This window comes from Macaca fascicularis, chromosome 1 (genome assembly GCF_037993035.2).
Source record: "Macaca fascicularis isolate 582-1 chromosome 1, T2T-MFA8v1.1".
Classification (NCBI taxonomy): domain Eukaryota; kingdom Metazoa; phylum Chordata; class Mammalia; order Primates; family Cercopithecidae; genus Macaca; species Macaca fascicularis.
Genome location: NC_088375.1, coordinates 231,570,553 through 231,589,325, shown reverse-complemented (window position 1 = coordinate 231,589,325; position 18,773 = coordinate 231,570,553). Strand labels below are relative to the sequence as shown.

The following is an 18,773-nucleotide window of genomic DNA, read 5'->3' as shown; positions in this document are numbered from 1 at the left end:
TCCTAAAGAATCAAACACAAACCAAGCCCAGGTCCTGATCACGGGCATGGCCAATGTTTTTGTTCTTATTTTCTCTTTTCTCTGATCACACGCACAAACCGGAACCAACCCCACGTGCCTTAAGAACTGCAGACCCAGGGGAGAGGGGTAGACCCCACGGAAGCAGCCATCGGCGTCAGGCCCCGTCTCAGGGACATCTTCCCCTGCCTGGTCACTGCGGGCAGGCTGTGGCAGGTTCTGGGGTGGTTCACCCCTGCACCCTCAGCCCCACTGGGCATTCATTGAGGTGCTCTTCTGCCTGTGGTCCAAAATTGTTCTTTAAAAGCCACCTCTGCCTCCCAGGAGACCCAGGTTGTGGCAGGCCCATCTGTACACTCATGGCACTGCTCAGGTGAGATGCATGAGGTCCCTGCTCACAACGCGAGAAGCCAGGCCATTACAGCATTACAGCTACAGGGTATCCAGGAAAGGCATCAGGTGGTGGGCAGGACAGCTGGCTTGCAGGGTAAGCCCCTCCTGGCCTCAGTTTCCCCTCTTTAAATGAGGGTGCAGCTCAGCTGAGAATTGGTAGGAAGGTGTCAGCGCTGCGGGGGGACTGGACAGCTCTCCGGGTTCCTCACCTCGGCTGGTCCCTCTGGACTTCCATGATGAGCTCACGGAGGTGTGACTTCCTCCCAGATCCCTGGAGGACCCCCTGCACCCCAAACCTCCAGGAGCCCCAGCGTGTGGGGGCTGGGAAGAGGCTGTCCTTCGATGCAGGTGTGCAGGTAGCCGTGCACATGTGCGGAGTGAACGCAGGGCCCCATTCACTGTCACCACCCCGGGGGACGTAACTCAGGAGCCGAGTGTCCTCCTCTCCCTCCCACCGGTGGCGGCAGGCTTGACCACCCGGCTCCGAGGCCTGCGCACCACGCTCGCCCACAGTGGGCTTTGTTTAGTCTGGGGGAAGCTCCGTTGACAGGGTTTCTGGGCGATGGGCTCTTTTTTCCTCCAAATTCTTCCAGAATTCTGTAGGCTGAAGACACCACGTGTGCAGCCTGAGAGGAGAATGAATAACCCTGTGAAGTGGGGAAGTTCCTGCCTCTCTGGAGAGCTGCCGTGGGTCAAGCTGTGCATGGTGAGAACTGGGGTAACTGGGGCGTGACACCCCTGCCCCCACAAGAAGCCCACTGAGACAAGGCCTGCCCTCCCCGATCAGAAGAGCTTATGCAGTGGAATGTTCCAGAAGACCTGAGTGGGGCTGGGCAGGAGGAAGAGCTTCAACAGCCCCACTTCCATCCTAACCTGGGGACTTCCCCAAAAGGACAGCTGGAGCCATTTTCAAGCCTCAGCCTGGGTGGTCATCTGCTCAGACCCACCTGAGGGTCTCACTTCCTTACATCCCGTGACCGCACGGGTCATGGCAGAGTGTCCCGGGCAAGTGGCTGTCGGCTTGATTGATGGGTCCCTGCTGGCTGTGAGGCACATGTCCAGTGCCCCCTGGAGCTGCCGTCCAGCCCCATTTCCCATCTGCAGGGACCCGGAGCCACATTCTCCTCCTAGAGATGTGCTCAAAGTCGTTATGGTCCGAAAGGCAGTCAGGGAGCTGGAGACATGGAGAGAAACCCACCCATTCTCCCACAAATGCTTATCCTTCTTCCACTCTGTGCAGAACCGGAGCCGGGGGCAGAGATAGGAATGGGCACAGCCTGGCCTTCCAGAGCCTGTCTGAGTGGAGGAGGCGAGAGGCTGCACCGGCCCTAACCCGGTGCCTCATGCTGCTGTTTGATGTGTGGGAGAGGAGGGGGCCAAGAGGGAGCCAGCAGTGGATTCCAACAGGGGGACCAAAGCCAGAGGAGGCCATGGGTGCCTTTGAGGCCAGACTGGGCACATGCCAGAGGCAGCCATGGCGGTCGTGTGTGGACCAGGATGGGCAGCCTGGATGCAGAGAGGGGCTGAGTAGGAAGGATATGGCCGGGAAGGAGGGCCGATTTGTTTTCAGAAGAATCTTTCTGTGGAACGCTCATGTGCCATTGTTAAGTACAGCTGCTCCTGAACTTGGAATGGGGGCAAGTCCCAAAAAACCCACTGCGAGTGGAAAATATCCTAACTCAAAAACGCAGTTCACACACCAAACCCACTGAGTGGCACAGCTTAGCCTCACCCGCCTTAAACGTGCTCAGACAGTCATATCAGCCTACAGTTGGGCAAACTCATCTAACACAAAGCCTATTTCAGGGTAAGGGGCTGGCTGTCTCACATAATTTATTGAATACTGTACCAAAAGTAAAATCAGAATGGCCGTGTGGGCCCTGAGAGCACGGTTTCCACTGAATGCTTGCAGAGCTCAGACCTCGTGGGGTGTACGAACCGTAAGGGGAGCCGTCAGCCCTTGTCGTCTGTCCGCCCTCTGCCCAGTGGCCTCTCCAAGTCCCAGCCTCTCCTCGAGCTCGCATCACCAGCATTTCTGTCCATTTCAGGTGAGCCCCGAAGCAGTGAGATCCCGTCCAGGTCAATGTCTGATGAGAGGAATTTTTTTTTTTTTTTTTTTTTTTGGAGACAGAATCTCTCTCTGTCACCCAGGTTGGAGTGCAATGGCATGATCTTGGCTCACCGCAACCTCCACCTCCCGGGTTTAAGTGATTCTTCTGCCTTAGCCTCCTGAGTAGCTGGGACCTCAGGTGCCTGCCACCACGCCAGGCTAACTTTTGTACTTTTAGTAGAAACAGGATTTTGCCATGTTGGCCAGGCTGGTTTCAAACTCCTGACCTCAGGTGATCCACCCACCTCAGCCTCCCAAAATGGTGGGATTACAGGTGTGAACCATTGCGCCCGGCCTGATGAGAGGATTTTTGAGGACCAAGGGTGGCTTTATAGCAGGCAGGTAGGGAGCTGGTGGTGGCAGAAGGGATAAGAGAAGGGGATGAGGCTCCTGGCGTCAAACTGAAGCTGGCAGCAGGCCGACTCCTACCCACAACACCGCAGTCTGGAGCGGCAGGAAACGGGGGACAGGAAGGGAGTCAGGGAAGGGCTGCCCAATGGCAGTAAGGTACCAAGAGAATAAAAAAGTACAGAGTCCCACACTCCAGGAGGAAAAAGGGAATAGAAGCCCCAAAGGGAGACACGGCCAGACTGCATTGCAAGCTCTGCAGGGGCCAGCATGTCACCCAAGGTACACTAAGGAAGCTGCCGAGAGTTCTGCAGCACCAGGCGATGGACGTTCCGAGTGTGGGCCACGCACCAGAGAAGGCTTCTGACAGCTCAACCTCTGGGGCTTGGGGGTTTGTGTAAGTGACAGCATCTTCCGCTCCTTAAATCAGTGGATTCCCATCAGGCATGGATCAGAGACCCTGAGTGTGCAGGGGACACCTTCCTCCACAAATGTGCCTCGTATTCGAGTCCTGCACCCCTCTCCTTCCCTGTCCTACTCTTGTGTTCTGAGCACTCAGAGCCTGTCTGCCTCCTTGAAGGCCTGAATGCACCAGCAGAGGCTCAGAACAGCCTCGCTGTCAGGAGGAGGGAAGCGCTGCAGCGCTGGGTGCCCCGACGGCCGACACCAGCCCGGAAATGAGCTTGGTTGCTCGATGGAGGCACGGAAGCTTTCACTTTACTTAGTTTTAATTAAGTGACATCGAACCCCTGCCCCACTGCCGCTGGCCAGGGCAGCCCCGGATGTTATGCCTTTGTGTGTCCACAGCGCATTGTGGGTCCTCACCGAATTGTGCTAGCAGCTTTGCTTGTGTGGTTCCCAGTTCGTATCAGACACGCTCCTTCCAGTCTTAGCTAAAGAGACTCTCCTGCTTGTTCAATGCCAACATTCTGGTGGCTGAGGTCTGAGGATGCTGCCTGGACCCCTGGCCCTTGGTTCCTGGGGGCTGGTGAGGAAATAGGCAAAGGAATCTCCTAGAAATGCCAGTTCTGGAGCTGTAGGGATCGTAGACCAAGGGGCCATCTCATGCTTCTCCAACCACGTTTGGCCAAAATGTGCTTTTGTCTTTGGACTTTCGCTTCGCCGTAAGTCTCTTCCACATCTCCGACGAGCCTGGCCCCAGCTGAGTGCTCTGGCCTTCAGGCTCGGTCTCCTCCCGTCCAGCCAGGGCTGTCTGGATGTGAAGGGTCTGACCTGCAGGATCCGTAAATGGGCTTCCTGGAATTTTGTGCTCGGACCGCCACTACCACCAAAACGCACACAGCATTTCTCTCCTCTCCCTCAAGACGCTGACGCGGCCCTTGTTGAAGATGCTGTGCGATGGCCGTGATGTTTCAGATCCCAGTTGCGGTTTTCCAGCCTTATGAGTACATTTCCTCCTCCAGCAAGTCTTCATTCCCTGGAGCCTCGGAACCACGGTGCAACTGGGGCGCACTTGTGCCGGGGAAAATGGATTCTGCCGGTGTCTGACTCTACCAAGATCCACATGTGATCGTTAAGAGTTTCCTCTCCTTTCTCCTTGTTATTATTTGTCTTTTCCACCTTGTACCATCCCTCCACCCCCATCTATGCGTGTGAGGTCAATTACTCTACCCCCTGAGCAAGAGATGGTGTTATCTGTTTGCTTTTGGCACTTATCACCCGGAAGGCAGTCCCCATTTTCTCATCTCCACCAAGGGAGCTTGTCAAGTGCAAGTCTGCACTCATTACCCCCCACCAAGCCTGACATGGAGTGAGGTTCAAGAAATGTTTGGGCCGGGCACAGTGGCTCATGCCCGTAATCCCAACACTTTGGGAGGACAAGGAGGGCAGATTGCTTGAGTCCAGGAGTTTGAGACCAGCCTGGGAAACCTAGCGAGGCCTTGTCTCTACAAAAACAATTAAAAATTAGCTGGATGTGGTGGCATGTACCTGTAGTCCCAGCTACTCGGGAGGCTGAAGTTGGAGGATCACCTGGAGGTCAAGGCTGCAAAGAGCTGTGATATTGCACCACTGCACTCCGGCCTGGGCAACAGAGCAAGACCCCATCTCACACAAAAAATAAATAAATAAAGAGGGAAGGAAGAAAAGAATGCTTGCCAAACAAATGAATACATGAAAAGCCAATAAATGCATTTGTAGTTGGGGATATGTGCTTTAAAGAAAAGGGGATGTTAGATTTGGTCATTTTAAGTGACCCCTTTATTAAACCCTTAGTTGTCTTTGTATTTTTAAGAGAAGACATCTCGGCGTGCTGAGGCTGAAACCTCTAGAGGAGCCCAGCTCCCTTTAGCAAGGACTCTGTAAGACCCAACTACAGACTGTATCCAGGACTTGAAAAATGTCAGGTGGGCAGGACAGGGGATAGAGGAGGCCTGGCCAGAAAACTGGGTTCTACTCTGTGTCTGATGGCTTGTTACTAACCCCAAGCAAAGCCACTCTCCCAAGTTGGCCCAGACGTCCAGGGTGTTCCCAGGCACACAGGGGCACACACCACACCTCAGCCACATTCTGTGTTTTCCTGTGTGCTCCAGGCCTGCAGAGGAGCTCCCAGCCGTGGGATTCTGTGGAAATATCTCCTGATGCCTGCCCTGTTTGGGGCCCTTCCCGTGGAAATCCATCTGGCGCCTGCTGGTCACTGGGGGACTGCCAACTTAGCTCCGGCCGAATTTGGAGAGCCTTGTGGCTAAATGAGAGTGCAGTTTGTTCTGCTGATATGAGTAAACAGTTCATTCTCACTATTCTCAGCTGCAGTTCTGTTCTGTAGAGTTGCCAGGAACACCAAATTAGCAGGTGCTAAACTGTTGCTCCTAGGAGAAATGCTGGGTTAGGTTCCTGCAAGCCTCTGGTCACATTTTCATCAACTGGTCAATAAACAACCGCGTCCTACATGTGGTTCTGCTTAAAAACACCTTATCTAACACAGGCATACTCAGAGATTTCCCGGGGTTGGTTCCAGATCATCGCAATAAATATTTCAATAAAGCCAGTGACACAAATGTTTTGGTCTACGCTATACCGTAGTATGTGCGGTGTGCAATGCATTGTGTCTAAAAACAATGTACATACCTTAATTTAAAAATACTTTATTGCCCAAAAAAGGGGACAGTGACATGAAGTAAGCACCTGCTGTTAGAAGAATGGCACCAGTAGAGTTGTTGGATTCAGGGTTGCCATAAAGTATCCGTTTGTTACCACAAAGTATCCATCCGTAAAAAAAAAAAAAGCAATATTGCAAAGCACAGTAAAGAGAAGCTCAGCGAAATGAAGTGTGCCTGGATACATTGTCTAGCCATCCTCACTGTAACTCCCCCTGAACTAAGCTGCCCTAAGACGTGTAATTCTACATCAGGCTCCTTGCAGCCTCCCTGTGCCTGGGAACTTCAGACAGCACTTTAGCACTGTGCATGGGGCCATTTTAAACAGTGGAATCAGCCACGAAAAACCAAACGTGGAAAACATGGCGCTAAGTAGCCTGGAAAGAACACCTGGTCACAGTGCGAGGGCTGAGACAAGAGGGCAGAGAAGACCCCAGCTGGGAGCACACGTGCTGGACAACCTGGTCCTTCGCCCCTCAGTGCAAGTACAGGAATGGCCTTGGGTACGCTTCATGTATTGATTTGGGGGTCACAGATACATTTTAGCAAGTAGGCGAATTCAGGAATATAAAATCTGGGTATAATCAGGCTCAACTGTATAAATAAAAACCTATATAATATACATATATATCAGTTTTATTGATATAGATACTTATATACCAGCTTTATAATATATATGTCAGTTTTATTGAGTCATAATTCACATACCATATAATTTTGCCTTTAGAAGTGTTAGATTTTAGTATAGTCACAGAGTGGCACGCCCTCGCCAGTCTAATCTTAGAGCAATTCAACCCCCCCAAAAAAAAACCTCTGACCACTAGCAGCTCCTCCCAGTTTCTTCTCTCCCCACAACCCCTGGTGATCACGAATGTCCTCTCTGTCTCTGTGGATTTGCTTCTTCCGGACGTTTCCTGTAAGTGGGACTATACAATGTGCCATCCTTAGGGCCTGACTTCTCTACTCAGCATAGGGCTCCTGAGGTTTTGCCATGGTGAGCACGTGTCAGTCTCCCATTCCTTTTTACGGCCCAATAATACCCCATTGCATGAAAGCCACATTTTCTGTCTGCGTCCATCCACGAATGGACTTTTGGTTGCCTTTCGCTGTTGTGAAGAGTGCCGTAGTGACCGTCCCGGGGCAAACGTTTGTGTCGAGATACATCTTCATTACTCTTGGGCGTATTCTTAGGAATGGCATTGCTGGGTCGTCAGATGGCTTTGTTTAACTTTTGAGGAACTGTCAGGCTGTTCTCCAGGGCGGCTGCACCGGTTCACATTCCCACCAGGAGTGTGAGGGTCCTAACTTCCCCACGTCCTGGCAGACACCGGCCTGTCTTTGGGACTGCAGCCATCCTGCGGGGTGCTGTGCATCTCACTGAGACTCTGTGTGCCTTCTGAGGGAGGCGCTGGGGAGCACTGAGACTCTGTCTTCTGAGGGAGGCGCTGGGGAGCACTGAGACTCTGTCGTCTGCGGGATTCGCTGGGGAGAACTGAGACTCTGTCTTCTGAGGGAGGCGCTGGGCAGTGCAGGGACTCTGTGCCTTCTGAGGGATGCGCTGGGGAGCACTGAGACTCTGTGCCTTCTGAGGGAGGCGCTGGGGAGCACTGAGACTCTGTCTTCTGAGGGAGGCGCTGGGCAGTGCAGGGACTCTGTGCCTTCTGAGGGATGCGCTGGGGAGCACTGAGACTCTGTGCCTTCTGAGGGAGGCGCTGGGGAGCACTGAGACTCTGTCGTCTGCGGGATTCGCTGGGGAGAACTGAGACTCTGTCTTCTGAGGGAGGCGCTGGGCAGTGCAGGGACTCTGTGCCTTCTGAGGGATGCGCTGGGGAGCACTGAGACTCTGTGCCTTCTGAGGGAGGCGCTGGGGAGCACTGAGACTCTGTCTTCTGAGGGAGGCGCTGGGCAGTGCAGGGACTCTGTGCCTTCTGAGGGATGCGCTGGGGAGCACTGAGACTCTGTGCCTTCTGAGGGAGGCGCTGGGGAGCACTGAGACTCTGTCGTCTGCGGGATTCGCTGGGGAGAACTGAGACTCTGTCTTCTGAGGGAGGCGCTGGGCAGTGCAGGGACTCTGTGCCTTCTGAGGGATGCGCTGGGGAGCACTGAGACTCTGTGCCTTCTGAGGGAGGCGCTGGGGAGCACTGAGACTCTGTCTTCTGAGGGAGGCGCTGGGCAGTGCAGGGACTCTGTGCCTTCTGAGGGATGCGCTGGGGAGCACTGAGACTCTGTGCCTTCTGAGGGAGGCGCTGGGGAGCACTGAGACTCTGTCGTCTGCGGGATTCGCTGGGGAGAACTGAGACTCCGTCTTCTGAGGGAGGCGCTGGGGAGCGCAGGGACTCTGTGCCTTCTGAGGGATGCACTGGGGAGCACTGAGACTCTGTCTTCTGAGGGATGCGCTGGGGAGCAAAGGAGGCCATGGGCTATTTAATCCTTGGGGACAGTGACGCGGGACCCCAGCCAAGCCCTGCGGTCCCGGTTGGTCGTGTCCGTGTGAGCAACACTGCCTCTGAGAGAGTGGGGAGAATAGAAGGCAGTCTTCCAGCTGGCTTTCCCTTGACAGGTGATCTCCATCCGTTGAAATCAAACTTGCAGCCTCAGACAAATGCCTGCCCCGTTTTATATGAACAATGAAAGCCTGCATTGCATCCCTGGCATCACAGAGCCACTGTCCTCAACTGCTCGTCCACACGAGGGGCACGGCCTGGAGCGCATTGCTTGATGTCCCCACGTAGGTCTTTTGTGTGCACTGATGACAGTGAAAATAAGGGAGGGCGGTGTCAGTGTCTCTGTGAGTACATCTGATGGCTCCTAACAGACACTCACCATCCCTTTCCCTCCCTGCAGGGGTCCAATGCTCTGGAATTCTCTAGATGCAGCAGGAAGTGACCTCAGGGCACCCTGTTGCCCCTGTGGCCTTCTCCTCCTTAGCCCTAGCACCACAGTTGTGGAGGAGCCCAGGGAGGTGGCCACCCAGGCAGACCCCATTCCTCCATGGCCTGCCTTCTGCTGCCACCCAGGACTGGGGGCCCATCTCCCTGGCACCCAGCGTCTGTGTCCCCAGCTGAAGCAGGACAGTGCTCTGCCTTCCTGCACTTCTGACCAATCGAGTGAACCACGTTGAGAAATGGATGGTGGGGTGGTGAATAAACCCACATGTGCGGTGCTCCAGGCCGGAAAGCCTGCAGACGCAGGGAGGCTGGCACCTGTCTTCCAAGCAGCAGTGAAGTGATGTGGTCCTGTTGTTCAAGAACATTTCCGTGCAGATTTCTGAAGGACCTGTCCCAGAAGAGGTTCCCACAGACACTGAAATAACAAAATGTCAGCCTCATCACCGCAGGCCCCCAGGAACCGCACGTGCAGAGCCTGGCGCAGGCAGGGAGCTGATGGGACCCGTGCAGGAGGCCCAGGTGCCCAGGCCCCGCCTGGCTGTGCTGCCTCCAGCTGGTGTTTGTTTTTGGACACCCAGGGCCCGATCCGTGGTTACTGCCCAGCTCCCTATTAGGTGTAAGCGGATGCTCCTTTGGTGACCATCTCATGTCTGTTTGCCCACTCGTCCACAGCCTCCCACATGCAGCTCACGATGTTAGCTGAAACTCACTGTTTGAATGGAAGTTGATCAGTCAATAATATCCTTCGTGGAGTCAACATAGTTGCATGCTTCAAGTGTCAGAGGCCCCCGGGCAGGGCAGAAAGCACCCCATGGAAAATGGTGGGGAATTGTGGAGCAGGCAGGACTGCCAGGCCCAGCTCTGCGACTTTCGCAAGATTGGGATCCGCATCACATGCCTCATCTCCACAGACGACTGGCAGCTTCGCCTGTCGGAACGGGACTGAGATCCAGGATGCTAGAAGGGACCCCTTCCGGGCTGCTTTTCTGCCCATTTATTTGCTGATTCACTTGTTGACTTAACACTTTGCCACTAGCCACCTATGCCAAGCACAGGACTGGGCCCTAGTGACACTCTCTGCATCAGCCTCAAGGTCACATGCTGGGTATGGTCCCAAGCTCGAGGCATCCTTGGCACAGCACTCCTTCTCTGCTGGGATGAGACAGCCTTTCTCAGACACCACTTCCTTCCAGGTTGTGAACGGTTCTAACCATCCAGCTCTCTGATCTCTGCAGCTCTAGCACATCCCAAGCAAGGGGGAAGTACTCGCTGGGGGAGTTAGCCAAGGGCCATCAGTGCTGGGCTCTGCACGTGCGGTTCCTGGGGGCTTGCGGTGATGCGGCTGACGTTTTGTTATTTCAGTGTCTGTGGGAACCTCTTCTGGGACAGGTCCTTCAGAAATCTGCACGGAAATGTTCTTGAACAAAAGACCACATGGTTTCATTGCCGCTTGGAAGGCAGGTGCCATCAGGTGTCCTGACAGCAGAGAGATGGGACCTGCCACACAAGCCAGCTCTAAAGACCGCTGGGCCATCTGCAGTGGGCAGTTCAGTGCTGGGGACATCACAGTGTCACTGCACAGAATCAGTGACAATGACACCCACATTGCTGATATTTCTCTTATTTAAGGAGGCCAAGACATGGGGTACACATGTTAGAAGTTTCCCATATAAAAAAGCAAGGGGCTGAAAGGAGGGCACCCCTCTCACCAGGGGTACTTGAATGTCTGGAAGAACTCAGGCGCTGACAGGTTCTGGAAGGACGACCTTCATTTACACCTGGACACAGCCACGTGGACACAGACAGACTTTTGTCTTATAGATGGAAGTTGTCCCTCAAAATCTACTACCTCATAGCTCCTCCTGCAGACAGATTTGGGCCATTTGGAGGAAATTTTAAGTATCCCAGAGAAATAGAAACCCTGAAAAATGTTTGCATTGTGCAATAATTGCGTTTTAAAAATAGCTTTATTGAGATATGATTCACACAGCAAACAATGCACCCCATTAAAATGTATAATTCAGTGGTTTTCAGCCACAGAGTTGTGCAACCATCACAGTAAATTTTAGTACATTTTTATCACTGAAAAAAGAAACCACACACTCATTAGTATTCACTCTGCATTCTCCCCCTGTCCCCCTGCCCCCAGCCACTGCAACCACCAACCCACTTTCTATCTCTAGGATTTGCCTAGTCTGGAAATTCAGATGAATGGAATCAGACAGCACATGACCTTTTGTGACTGGCTCCTTCCACTCAGTCCCATGGTTCCCAGGTTCACCCACTTTGTGGCCTGTGCCAGTGCTTCACTCCTTCTTATGGCTGAGTAATATTGTGTCGTATGGAGGGGCCACGTTGTGCTTATCCAACCATCCATTGATGGGCATTTAGGCTGTTTCTGCTTTTTGATGTTTATGAATCATGCTGCTATGAACATACATTTTCAAGCTTTTGTGAAGATGTACGTTTCTGTTTCTCTTGGGGACTTCCCTGAAAGTAGAACTGCTGGGTCATGGGACTCCTGCTTTCCATTTCAAGGAACTGCTGCTTTCCATGTCTCCACATCGTCACTGACGCTTGGCATGGTCCTAGATGTGTTTAGGTCTCCTTGGCCTGCCTATGTTTGTGATGGATGCTTGATCCTTCAAACGTGTCATCTTCTGGTTTCAGATAAATCTGGGTGTCCTCTTAGGTGTTTCAGTTTCAGTAATAATGAGGGAGAAAATTCAAAATTAAACAACCAAAGGACATTGTAAATTTTCATTCCTGTTCCCAGACACCTCCCAGCAGGCTTTAGGGATGAGAGGTCGATCAGGGTGCAGGTGACTAAGGTTGCCGGTCATGGAAGAGCCTACAGTGTGTGAGACTGAACGTGCCCTCCTTCCACAATATTTGTGTCTATAAGTCGACATTTGCAATGCGATCATATTTTTTAAGGGCTCCATGAGCTTACCCCTTAAAGCTCAAGGATTTTACCTCCATCTCTGCCTGTGTCCCGTTTCTGCAGGGATCCTGGTGGTAACCCTCCTTGATCTGAGCCTCGCTTCCCAGCCGACTCCATCCTCCACTTATAAACTTGCTGGAGAACATACCAAGGCCACATACATTCATAGCGAGAGCGGCTCAGCCTGGGAGAGTTGGGAAAGGAAAGGGGTCCCTGCCGCGTGGCCCCCAAGACTGCCTTTGCCAGGTGTGTTCTCACAGAGCTGTGTTTCAAAGGCAGCATGCTGTCAGCTGAGGACAGGTGTGTTTTTAGTCCCAAGGTAGACACCTCACAAAGGCCCAAGGGCTCCCGAGCACTGCGAACACTGTCTTTGGTGGGTGCCGCTCAGCTTTAGATCATGGTCCAGGCTCTGTGATCTGACTGGGTGACCCTTTCCAAGGACGGGGCAGTGAAGAAAGCTCCCCCAAGGGGAAATCAGACACCAGCGTCTCACAGGTGACCTCCCCATGATGCTGGCAGCATCCTCCCTCCTCCAGCCCAGTGCTGCCCAGCTGCAGACTCCACGTCGCGGTGTGAGGCTGTGCGGGGTGACCCGCTGTCCTGGATTGCCAGGGCTGCCGAGTGGGGTCTTTTTGTTGCCACTGAAAGCCCCGCATCCCAGAAAGCATCTCAGAACCCTGCAAACTGGGCTGGTCACCGGGTCACCTACAGACTCGGCAGCACCCACAGTCCAGGCCCCTCTGGTGGCCTCAGGTTCCTCCTGCTCCTTCCCCTAGGAGGTCAGGAACGTGGGGAATGGAGCAGCTCAGGGAGGCGGTTGGGGGTGGGGATTCTTCCCGTCCTGTTCAGGAGGCCGTTTCTGTGTTGCCGATAATCACCACTCATCCTCTCAGGCTTGCGAATGTGTTTCCTCATGCCTGGTTTGCTTAGAGAGTGGTCACCTCCAACTTGCAAGCCTCCAGCCTGGGGGCAGCCCTGCTGTGTCTTCTTGCTACTCTGAAAAGAAGCAAACACGGGGTTCTAGGTCTCGCCCAGTGAGGGGACAGCTCCAGTTCTGAGCTCCAGACAGACAGAGCTGCTTTGCCTTCCGGTGCTGTGGGCTGTGTGACTTTGGCAACTTCGTGCCTCAGTTTCCTCTCCCAACATGGTCATGATAACGGTCCCTGGGTAATGCAATGTAATGTAATTCGCCATGATGGTGCCCGGCTCTCGGGGGCCTGGTGCATGCCGGTGAGAGATGTGTGGGTGCCCTGCCCCTGGGATCTGGAGTCCACCAGGCCCAGTGAACCTGACATTCCTTATGAGCTTAATTTTTCCCTGGCTCCTCCTTGGGAAAGAATGAGCAACCCCAGCCCCTAGAATCCCCCAGATCCTGTCCCTGTGGACCTCACTCATTCCATCCCAGGTTTCCGACCCAAGGATGGAGAGAAACTGAGGGCAGCAGACTTTCTGCCCTCCCTCCTTTGTCCCTCATCTGTTCCTAGTTTCTGTTCTAGTTTCTCCTGCAGACGGTGCTCCCGGGGTGCATCTCTGTGCACAGCGGTCCCCGACTTTCTGGGAACACTAATGGTGGAGGGGTCATGGGGAAAAAAACCTGAGTCCATCACCAGGCGATATTCCCTGCTGCACTGAGGAGAAATTCTTCCCGGGATGCGAGACCCGAGCCTATCCTTCCCTTCTGCCCCCAGCAGCCATGGTGCAGGTGGGGCCTGACCACGCCGCTCCGTATGCAGGGAGCATTTCTAAGGCTTCATAGAGTCCCAGACAAGCACATGCCAGTTCTGTGGCACTGGACAATGTTCCTAACCTCTCTGTGCTCATTTCTCATCTGGAAAACACCACAGAGATGGAACAAGGAGGCAGCTACAGGGCTGGCCAAGAGCTGGACCCGGAGAAGCTGCTGGACGGGGGTAAGCTGAGCTGTCCTTGTCCTGGTTGTTTTTATGTTCTGACACTTCCCACATCCCTGCAGGACCAGCTCACCTTGTGAAAGGGGCCAGCCCTTGAACACGTGACTGTGACTCTAGCAGCCAGGGCTGCCCTGGGCTAGAAGCAGAGGGCTTCAGCCACTGTCAGAGGGAGGACCTGAGAGAGAGAAGGGTAGGGGCTGGGGAGGGGACCCAGGGAGGAGGAGCGTGGCCCCCTTGAAGGAGTGGCACCCAGCGCCAGGTGCAACCACAGATTCTCTGAAAAGCCCGAGAGTAGCCTCTCCCCATGGCCAGCTCCATGTTCACACAGGGGCCAGGCACAACCGCCCGGAGCGAGCCTGACCTGCAGCGAGAGGCCCCTTGGAGCCAAGCCTCACCCAGCGGGCAATGCCTTCCTGTGTGCGGCACACACACTTTATTGTCATCTTCGTCCCCAGTAGAATCCAGATTTTAAAACGACAAGTCCACTTGTGGCCACATACACACATCCTTGTCCGGTTGAGACAGGCCACACCCCTCCTGCCTCTGCCTCCTCATCTGTACAATGGGTATCATGGTGGCAGCCACCTCCACAACGGCTGCAGCCGTTAATGGAGATAACACCTACCGGGTGCGCTGTGAGGCCCAAAGGCCGGATGCCTGCGGTGAGCACACACCTTTCTCCTCCCTCAGCCTTGGGAGTTAAGTGCCCCCCACCCATCTTCCTAAAGCCACCTGGTCACCGCCCCTGACACGCCCTCCCTCTGCTGAGCCCGGGGACCCTGAGCCATCTTTCGAGGGGAGCCATAGTCCCTGTACTGCCTCTGAGTCTGGCTCTGTTTCTGGCATCAGCCCACAGGGGCCTTCTGGGATGCTGAGGAGTCCCAGCCAAGCTCCAGTTGGGGAGGGCAGGCTCCTCAAGGACACAGCATCAGTGCCTCAGAGGAGAATGTTTGACTGAGCTGGGTTACTTGGTCCCCAAGTCCCTCCACCTGCCAAGCCAGCAAGCACTTCTCACCAGGGGCCTCCTCTGGCCTCCACGCCACCTCTCCGGGCTTTCCGCCTCTGCCCACCCTTCATTTGGCCTCAGAAGACATGGCTCCGGAGTGGTGTGTCCCTGTGTAGCAATATGTGTTTGCATGCATGGGTGTGTATGTGCATGCATGTCTGTGTATGCACATGTGTATGTGCGTGTGTGTGTGTATATATGCGTGTGTGTGCATGTGTGTGCTGGTGTGGACGTGAGCACATGTGTGCATGTATAAGTGTGTGTGCATATGTGAGCATGCATATGTGTGGGGATGTGTGGGCGTGTGCGGGCACACGTGTGCATATGTGCGTGCATGTGAGTGTGCATGTGTGTTTGTGAGCGCCAGTGTGGGTGGTGGTGGTGGCAGGATGCAGGGAGTCCTCAGCTGAACGTGGCCCCAGGACTCCCCAGCTTCAGGGGTGCCCATTGCCTGTGGTGAGGGCAGTGAGGTGGGGAAGGGTTAACCCGCCGAGGGCTGAAGGCCCAAGCTCTGACCTGAGACCAAGCGGTCGCTTCCCACTAATGGAAACCAGAGCTCTCCTGCAGCAGTGGCCGCGGCGCTGCCTCCGAAGCCGGGTCTTCGTTGTTGTTCCCGGTGGGCCTCGGCTCACTCTTTTGCCTTCTTTCACTTTTGGAAACAAACAGGAGGAGCCAAGGCCACAGCTGGGGAGAGGTTCTTGGGTGGAATTTTATTTCTTCCCAAAGTGCCTGGAAACCTGCCCGCACACTGGTGCCCGCTCTGTCCTGTGCCCTCTGCTCCGAGGCACCAACCTGGCCCCGCCATGAAGCCCAGACCCGGCAGGCAAATCTCAGGGTAGCCTGGAGCTGCAGCAGGAGAAAGAGAAGAAATGATCAAGAATCCCCACAGGCCCCAAACCGGCCAGCGTGGTCCGGCTTTGCCATCATTTAATCCTTGGCCTGATCTAATCAACAAGGAAACCGAGGCACAGAGCAACTCAGGAGCTCATCAAGTGACACAGCCAGAAAAGGCAAGCGTTGGGTGAATCCAGGTCTGCCCAACCCTGAAGGCACCCCCAGAGCTGGTTTCCCACCCGGGAGAGTGATCTGGGCTCCATCTGCCTCCTTCTCCAAAGAAGCCTGGGTTCAACATCTTTCTCAGAAGGCCCCAGATCTGAGACAGCCCTGCCTCCTAGATAGACCCAGAAGGCCAGACGCTCAGCCCACCCCATCCTGGGTCCAGAGGGGCTGCGAAGCTGCCAGTGTCTCGCAGTCGCTCTACACCTTTGCAGGGCAGTTCCCAGGGCCCCCATCCAGAGTTCCAGACCAGCAGCGTCCAGCCAGGTGCTCATTGAGCCCCAAGAAAGCTGCTTGAGAAGGCTCTGGAGCATCCGGTCCAGGAGCGCGGCTCATGGGCAGACCGTAGGGTTCACATCGCAGCCCAGCTGCTCCCCGATGCGATGCCCTGCTCTCTGATCCCGACTCCTCCACCTTCCCACATGTGAAATGGGAGGTGCTGCTGGGGTTACATGAGATCTGACTCCAAAGCACAGAGCTCAGTCTGGCCCATCTCGGGCCCTCAGTGGGCGGCCGTGGCGCCGTCAGCATCCTCTCCCCATTGGGTTATTCCCACGCTCATCCTCCGAGGGGGAGCAGCCCAGCACTCAGCAGCCTGCAGGATGGCTGGGTTGGGAGCAGCAGCCTCTCACTGGGCCAGCAACATGAGGATCACTGGGACAGGCACGGGTGTGGTGGGACAACAGGGCCCCGAGGACAGCAGGCGGCCCCCACTCTCCTCCGAGGCCTGTCCTGGAGGCTGGCCTCTCACCCCGCGGCTACACCTCACAGCCACTCTTCCCCAGCCTTCTGGTGTCTGACATCAGCATCCTCCCTGCGGGACGCATCAGGAGCCCATCCGGATCCGAGGCTGGCAGGCTGGGTTGCCGGGATGGGTTCCGGGTTCCCAGAAGTCTGGTGAGGGGCTTTCAGAAAGGGATCGGCTACCCTCCTGTGCAGAACCCGGCCTCGGCCAAGCTGCCGGCTCTGAGGCTGGAATTGAAACTTACACAAATATTCCGCCGCTTTTCAGGCATGTTCCAAAGAGACATTTATGTTGGCTGAGGTGGTATTTTCCTTCTATTGCTGTTACGAGATTCAACATTTTTTCCAGAAATAACTTCTGAAAAGTGTGCCTAGATTTTGAACACGTGTGATCCTAACATGTGGCGAGAAAGGCTTTTCGAAACACACACGTGTGGACAGAGGTCCACACACAGATATGTACGCACACACGGATGCCTTGGGCGTGCGTCTTCAAAAGGGGCGGTTACAGCTATCAACTTGTGACTTCCAGGAGGCCTGAGTTTGCCTGTGAAGGGGCCACGTTCCCAGTTGGTGTTCCCACGTGGTGTGCACACGCAGGCACAGGCACCGCGTCCCACGCCATCTCCCAAGGGCACCCGCAGACACTGGGCAGCCTTGTCCGAAGTTGTCAGTGTCCTTCCTCATGAGAGGATGATGAAGAGGATGTGGTTTCCACCGCCTCATCCACAGGCCCGCTGCCCACGGAGCCTTAGACATCAAGGCCAGAGCGATTGTTGGAAAGGAATGTGACCGCGCTGTCTATGAAACGCCACGGAGCTGGAGCCCCACTCGCCGTCACGATGAGTCAGCGCTGAGCAGTGAGTCAGAAGGGGAGAGTTCAGCTCCCAGACGGGAGGGCGGCACTTACCAGAAGCCCCGTGTGCTGACCAGCCTGGCCTCCTCTGACGTCTTGAGCAGCTTGCAGGGCGGGAAAAGGAGCCGGCGAGTGATCTCCGGGCAGTATCTGAGGCTTTGCTGCCCCCACCCCCACAGGCATCCAGGGGAGAGAAACCACCTGGAAAGAAGAATTCAGATGTGAATGGAAAGTTGTATCCAAAATTTGAAATAGTCCCTTTGAGCCTGCTCAGGAGTCCTTCCCTCAAAGCCCCTCGCCTGCGCCTGCCAGGCCGCGTGGACCCCACTCCAGTCACCCGCCTGGGGGCCAGAGCCACCTCCCGGGGGCTGCCGCCCCTGCCGCAATTGCTGACCCCAGGCAAACCGCGCAGCCTCCTGCCCCGGCGGGCCTGGGATTTGCGAATGTGTGAAGGCATTAGCTGCCAGTTGTAACTGGAACACAGCCTAGAGGCCTCGCTCCTCCAGCAGGAAGCCTTGTAGTGCAGCGAATCTGGACCCGGCCCAGCGTCCAGAGACAGGAAGCATTAATAGGAGCAAATGTGAACACTGTTCGCGCCCCGGCTGCGATTTATTGCCGATTGTGGGGAAAACATCGGTTGCTCGCAGAGTTTCACTCATCTGAATATGAAATGTAATTAATGAGTCACCCAGTGTCAGGCCTCGAGAAATAAGGTCCAGGCATGGGACCCTCGCCCAGGAATGCCGTCCCTCCCCACCGAGGGGGCGGGAACATAAAATGAACCCAAGCCACTGTTTCTTAAGGAGCAGACCACCTGAGCCCCGGAGTGGCCCAGGGAGACTGGAGTGCAGGGTTTCCAGGACCACAACAAGGATGCCCCATGTGGTGGGAGAGGACGGACCTTTAGGGACAGGACCAGTGTGTCTGGGTGGCGGTTTAGAGAGCTGGAACAGTCTGCATCACTCTGGGTGGCTCCTCTCAACCCTGGTGTGCCCTGGACTGTTTCTAAAATCGGTCCTGGAAAGGAGAAGGGAGAGAGAGATGGTGTCTCCGTACCGAATCAGAAGGATTTGTTTTTGTGTAGCTAATGAGGTAGCAGAGACAGTCTGCAGGTCAGAGGAAGGCCACAATGAGGATGGGGACAAGGACAGCTCCTGAAACCCTCCCACCTTACAAAGTCCCCCAACCTCCCCACACAGTTATCCTGCTCTATCCAGGAGCAAACTTCATCTGCCAAGTGTGTGTGAGTGTTCTCTCTCTCTCTCTCTCTCTCTCTCTCTCTCTCTCTCTCTCTTTCTCTCCCTCTCTCTGTCAATGAAGGAAGGCTGGGGGTTTTTGTGTGTTGTTGTTTTTTCCCCTAATCGCCTTCGCCCCCGTAGCCAGT

The 18,773-nt window shown here is 55.0% G+C and overlaps 1 protein-coding gene and 1 long non-coding RNA gene across 28 annotated transcripts in view; one reads left to right on the top strand and one right to left on the bottom strand.

Annotated features, from left to right (window-relative positions):
- Positions 1-18,773, top strand: part of PRDM16 (PR/SET domain 16) — a 366,115-nt gene that overhangs the window by 222,292 nt on the left and 125,050 nt on the right. The window lies entirely within an intron of this gene.
- LOC141409343 (uncharacterized) lies at positions 15,647-17,876 on the bottom strand. The gene is made up of 2 exons (XR_012429516.1): positions 17,784-17,876; positions 15,647-17,590 (listed from the first exon to the last, which is right to left on the bottom strand). It is a non-coding gene; the product is annotated as an uncharacterized lncRNA (long non-coding RNA).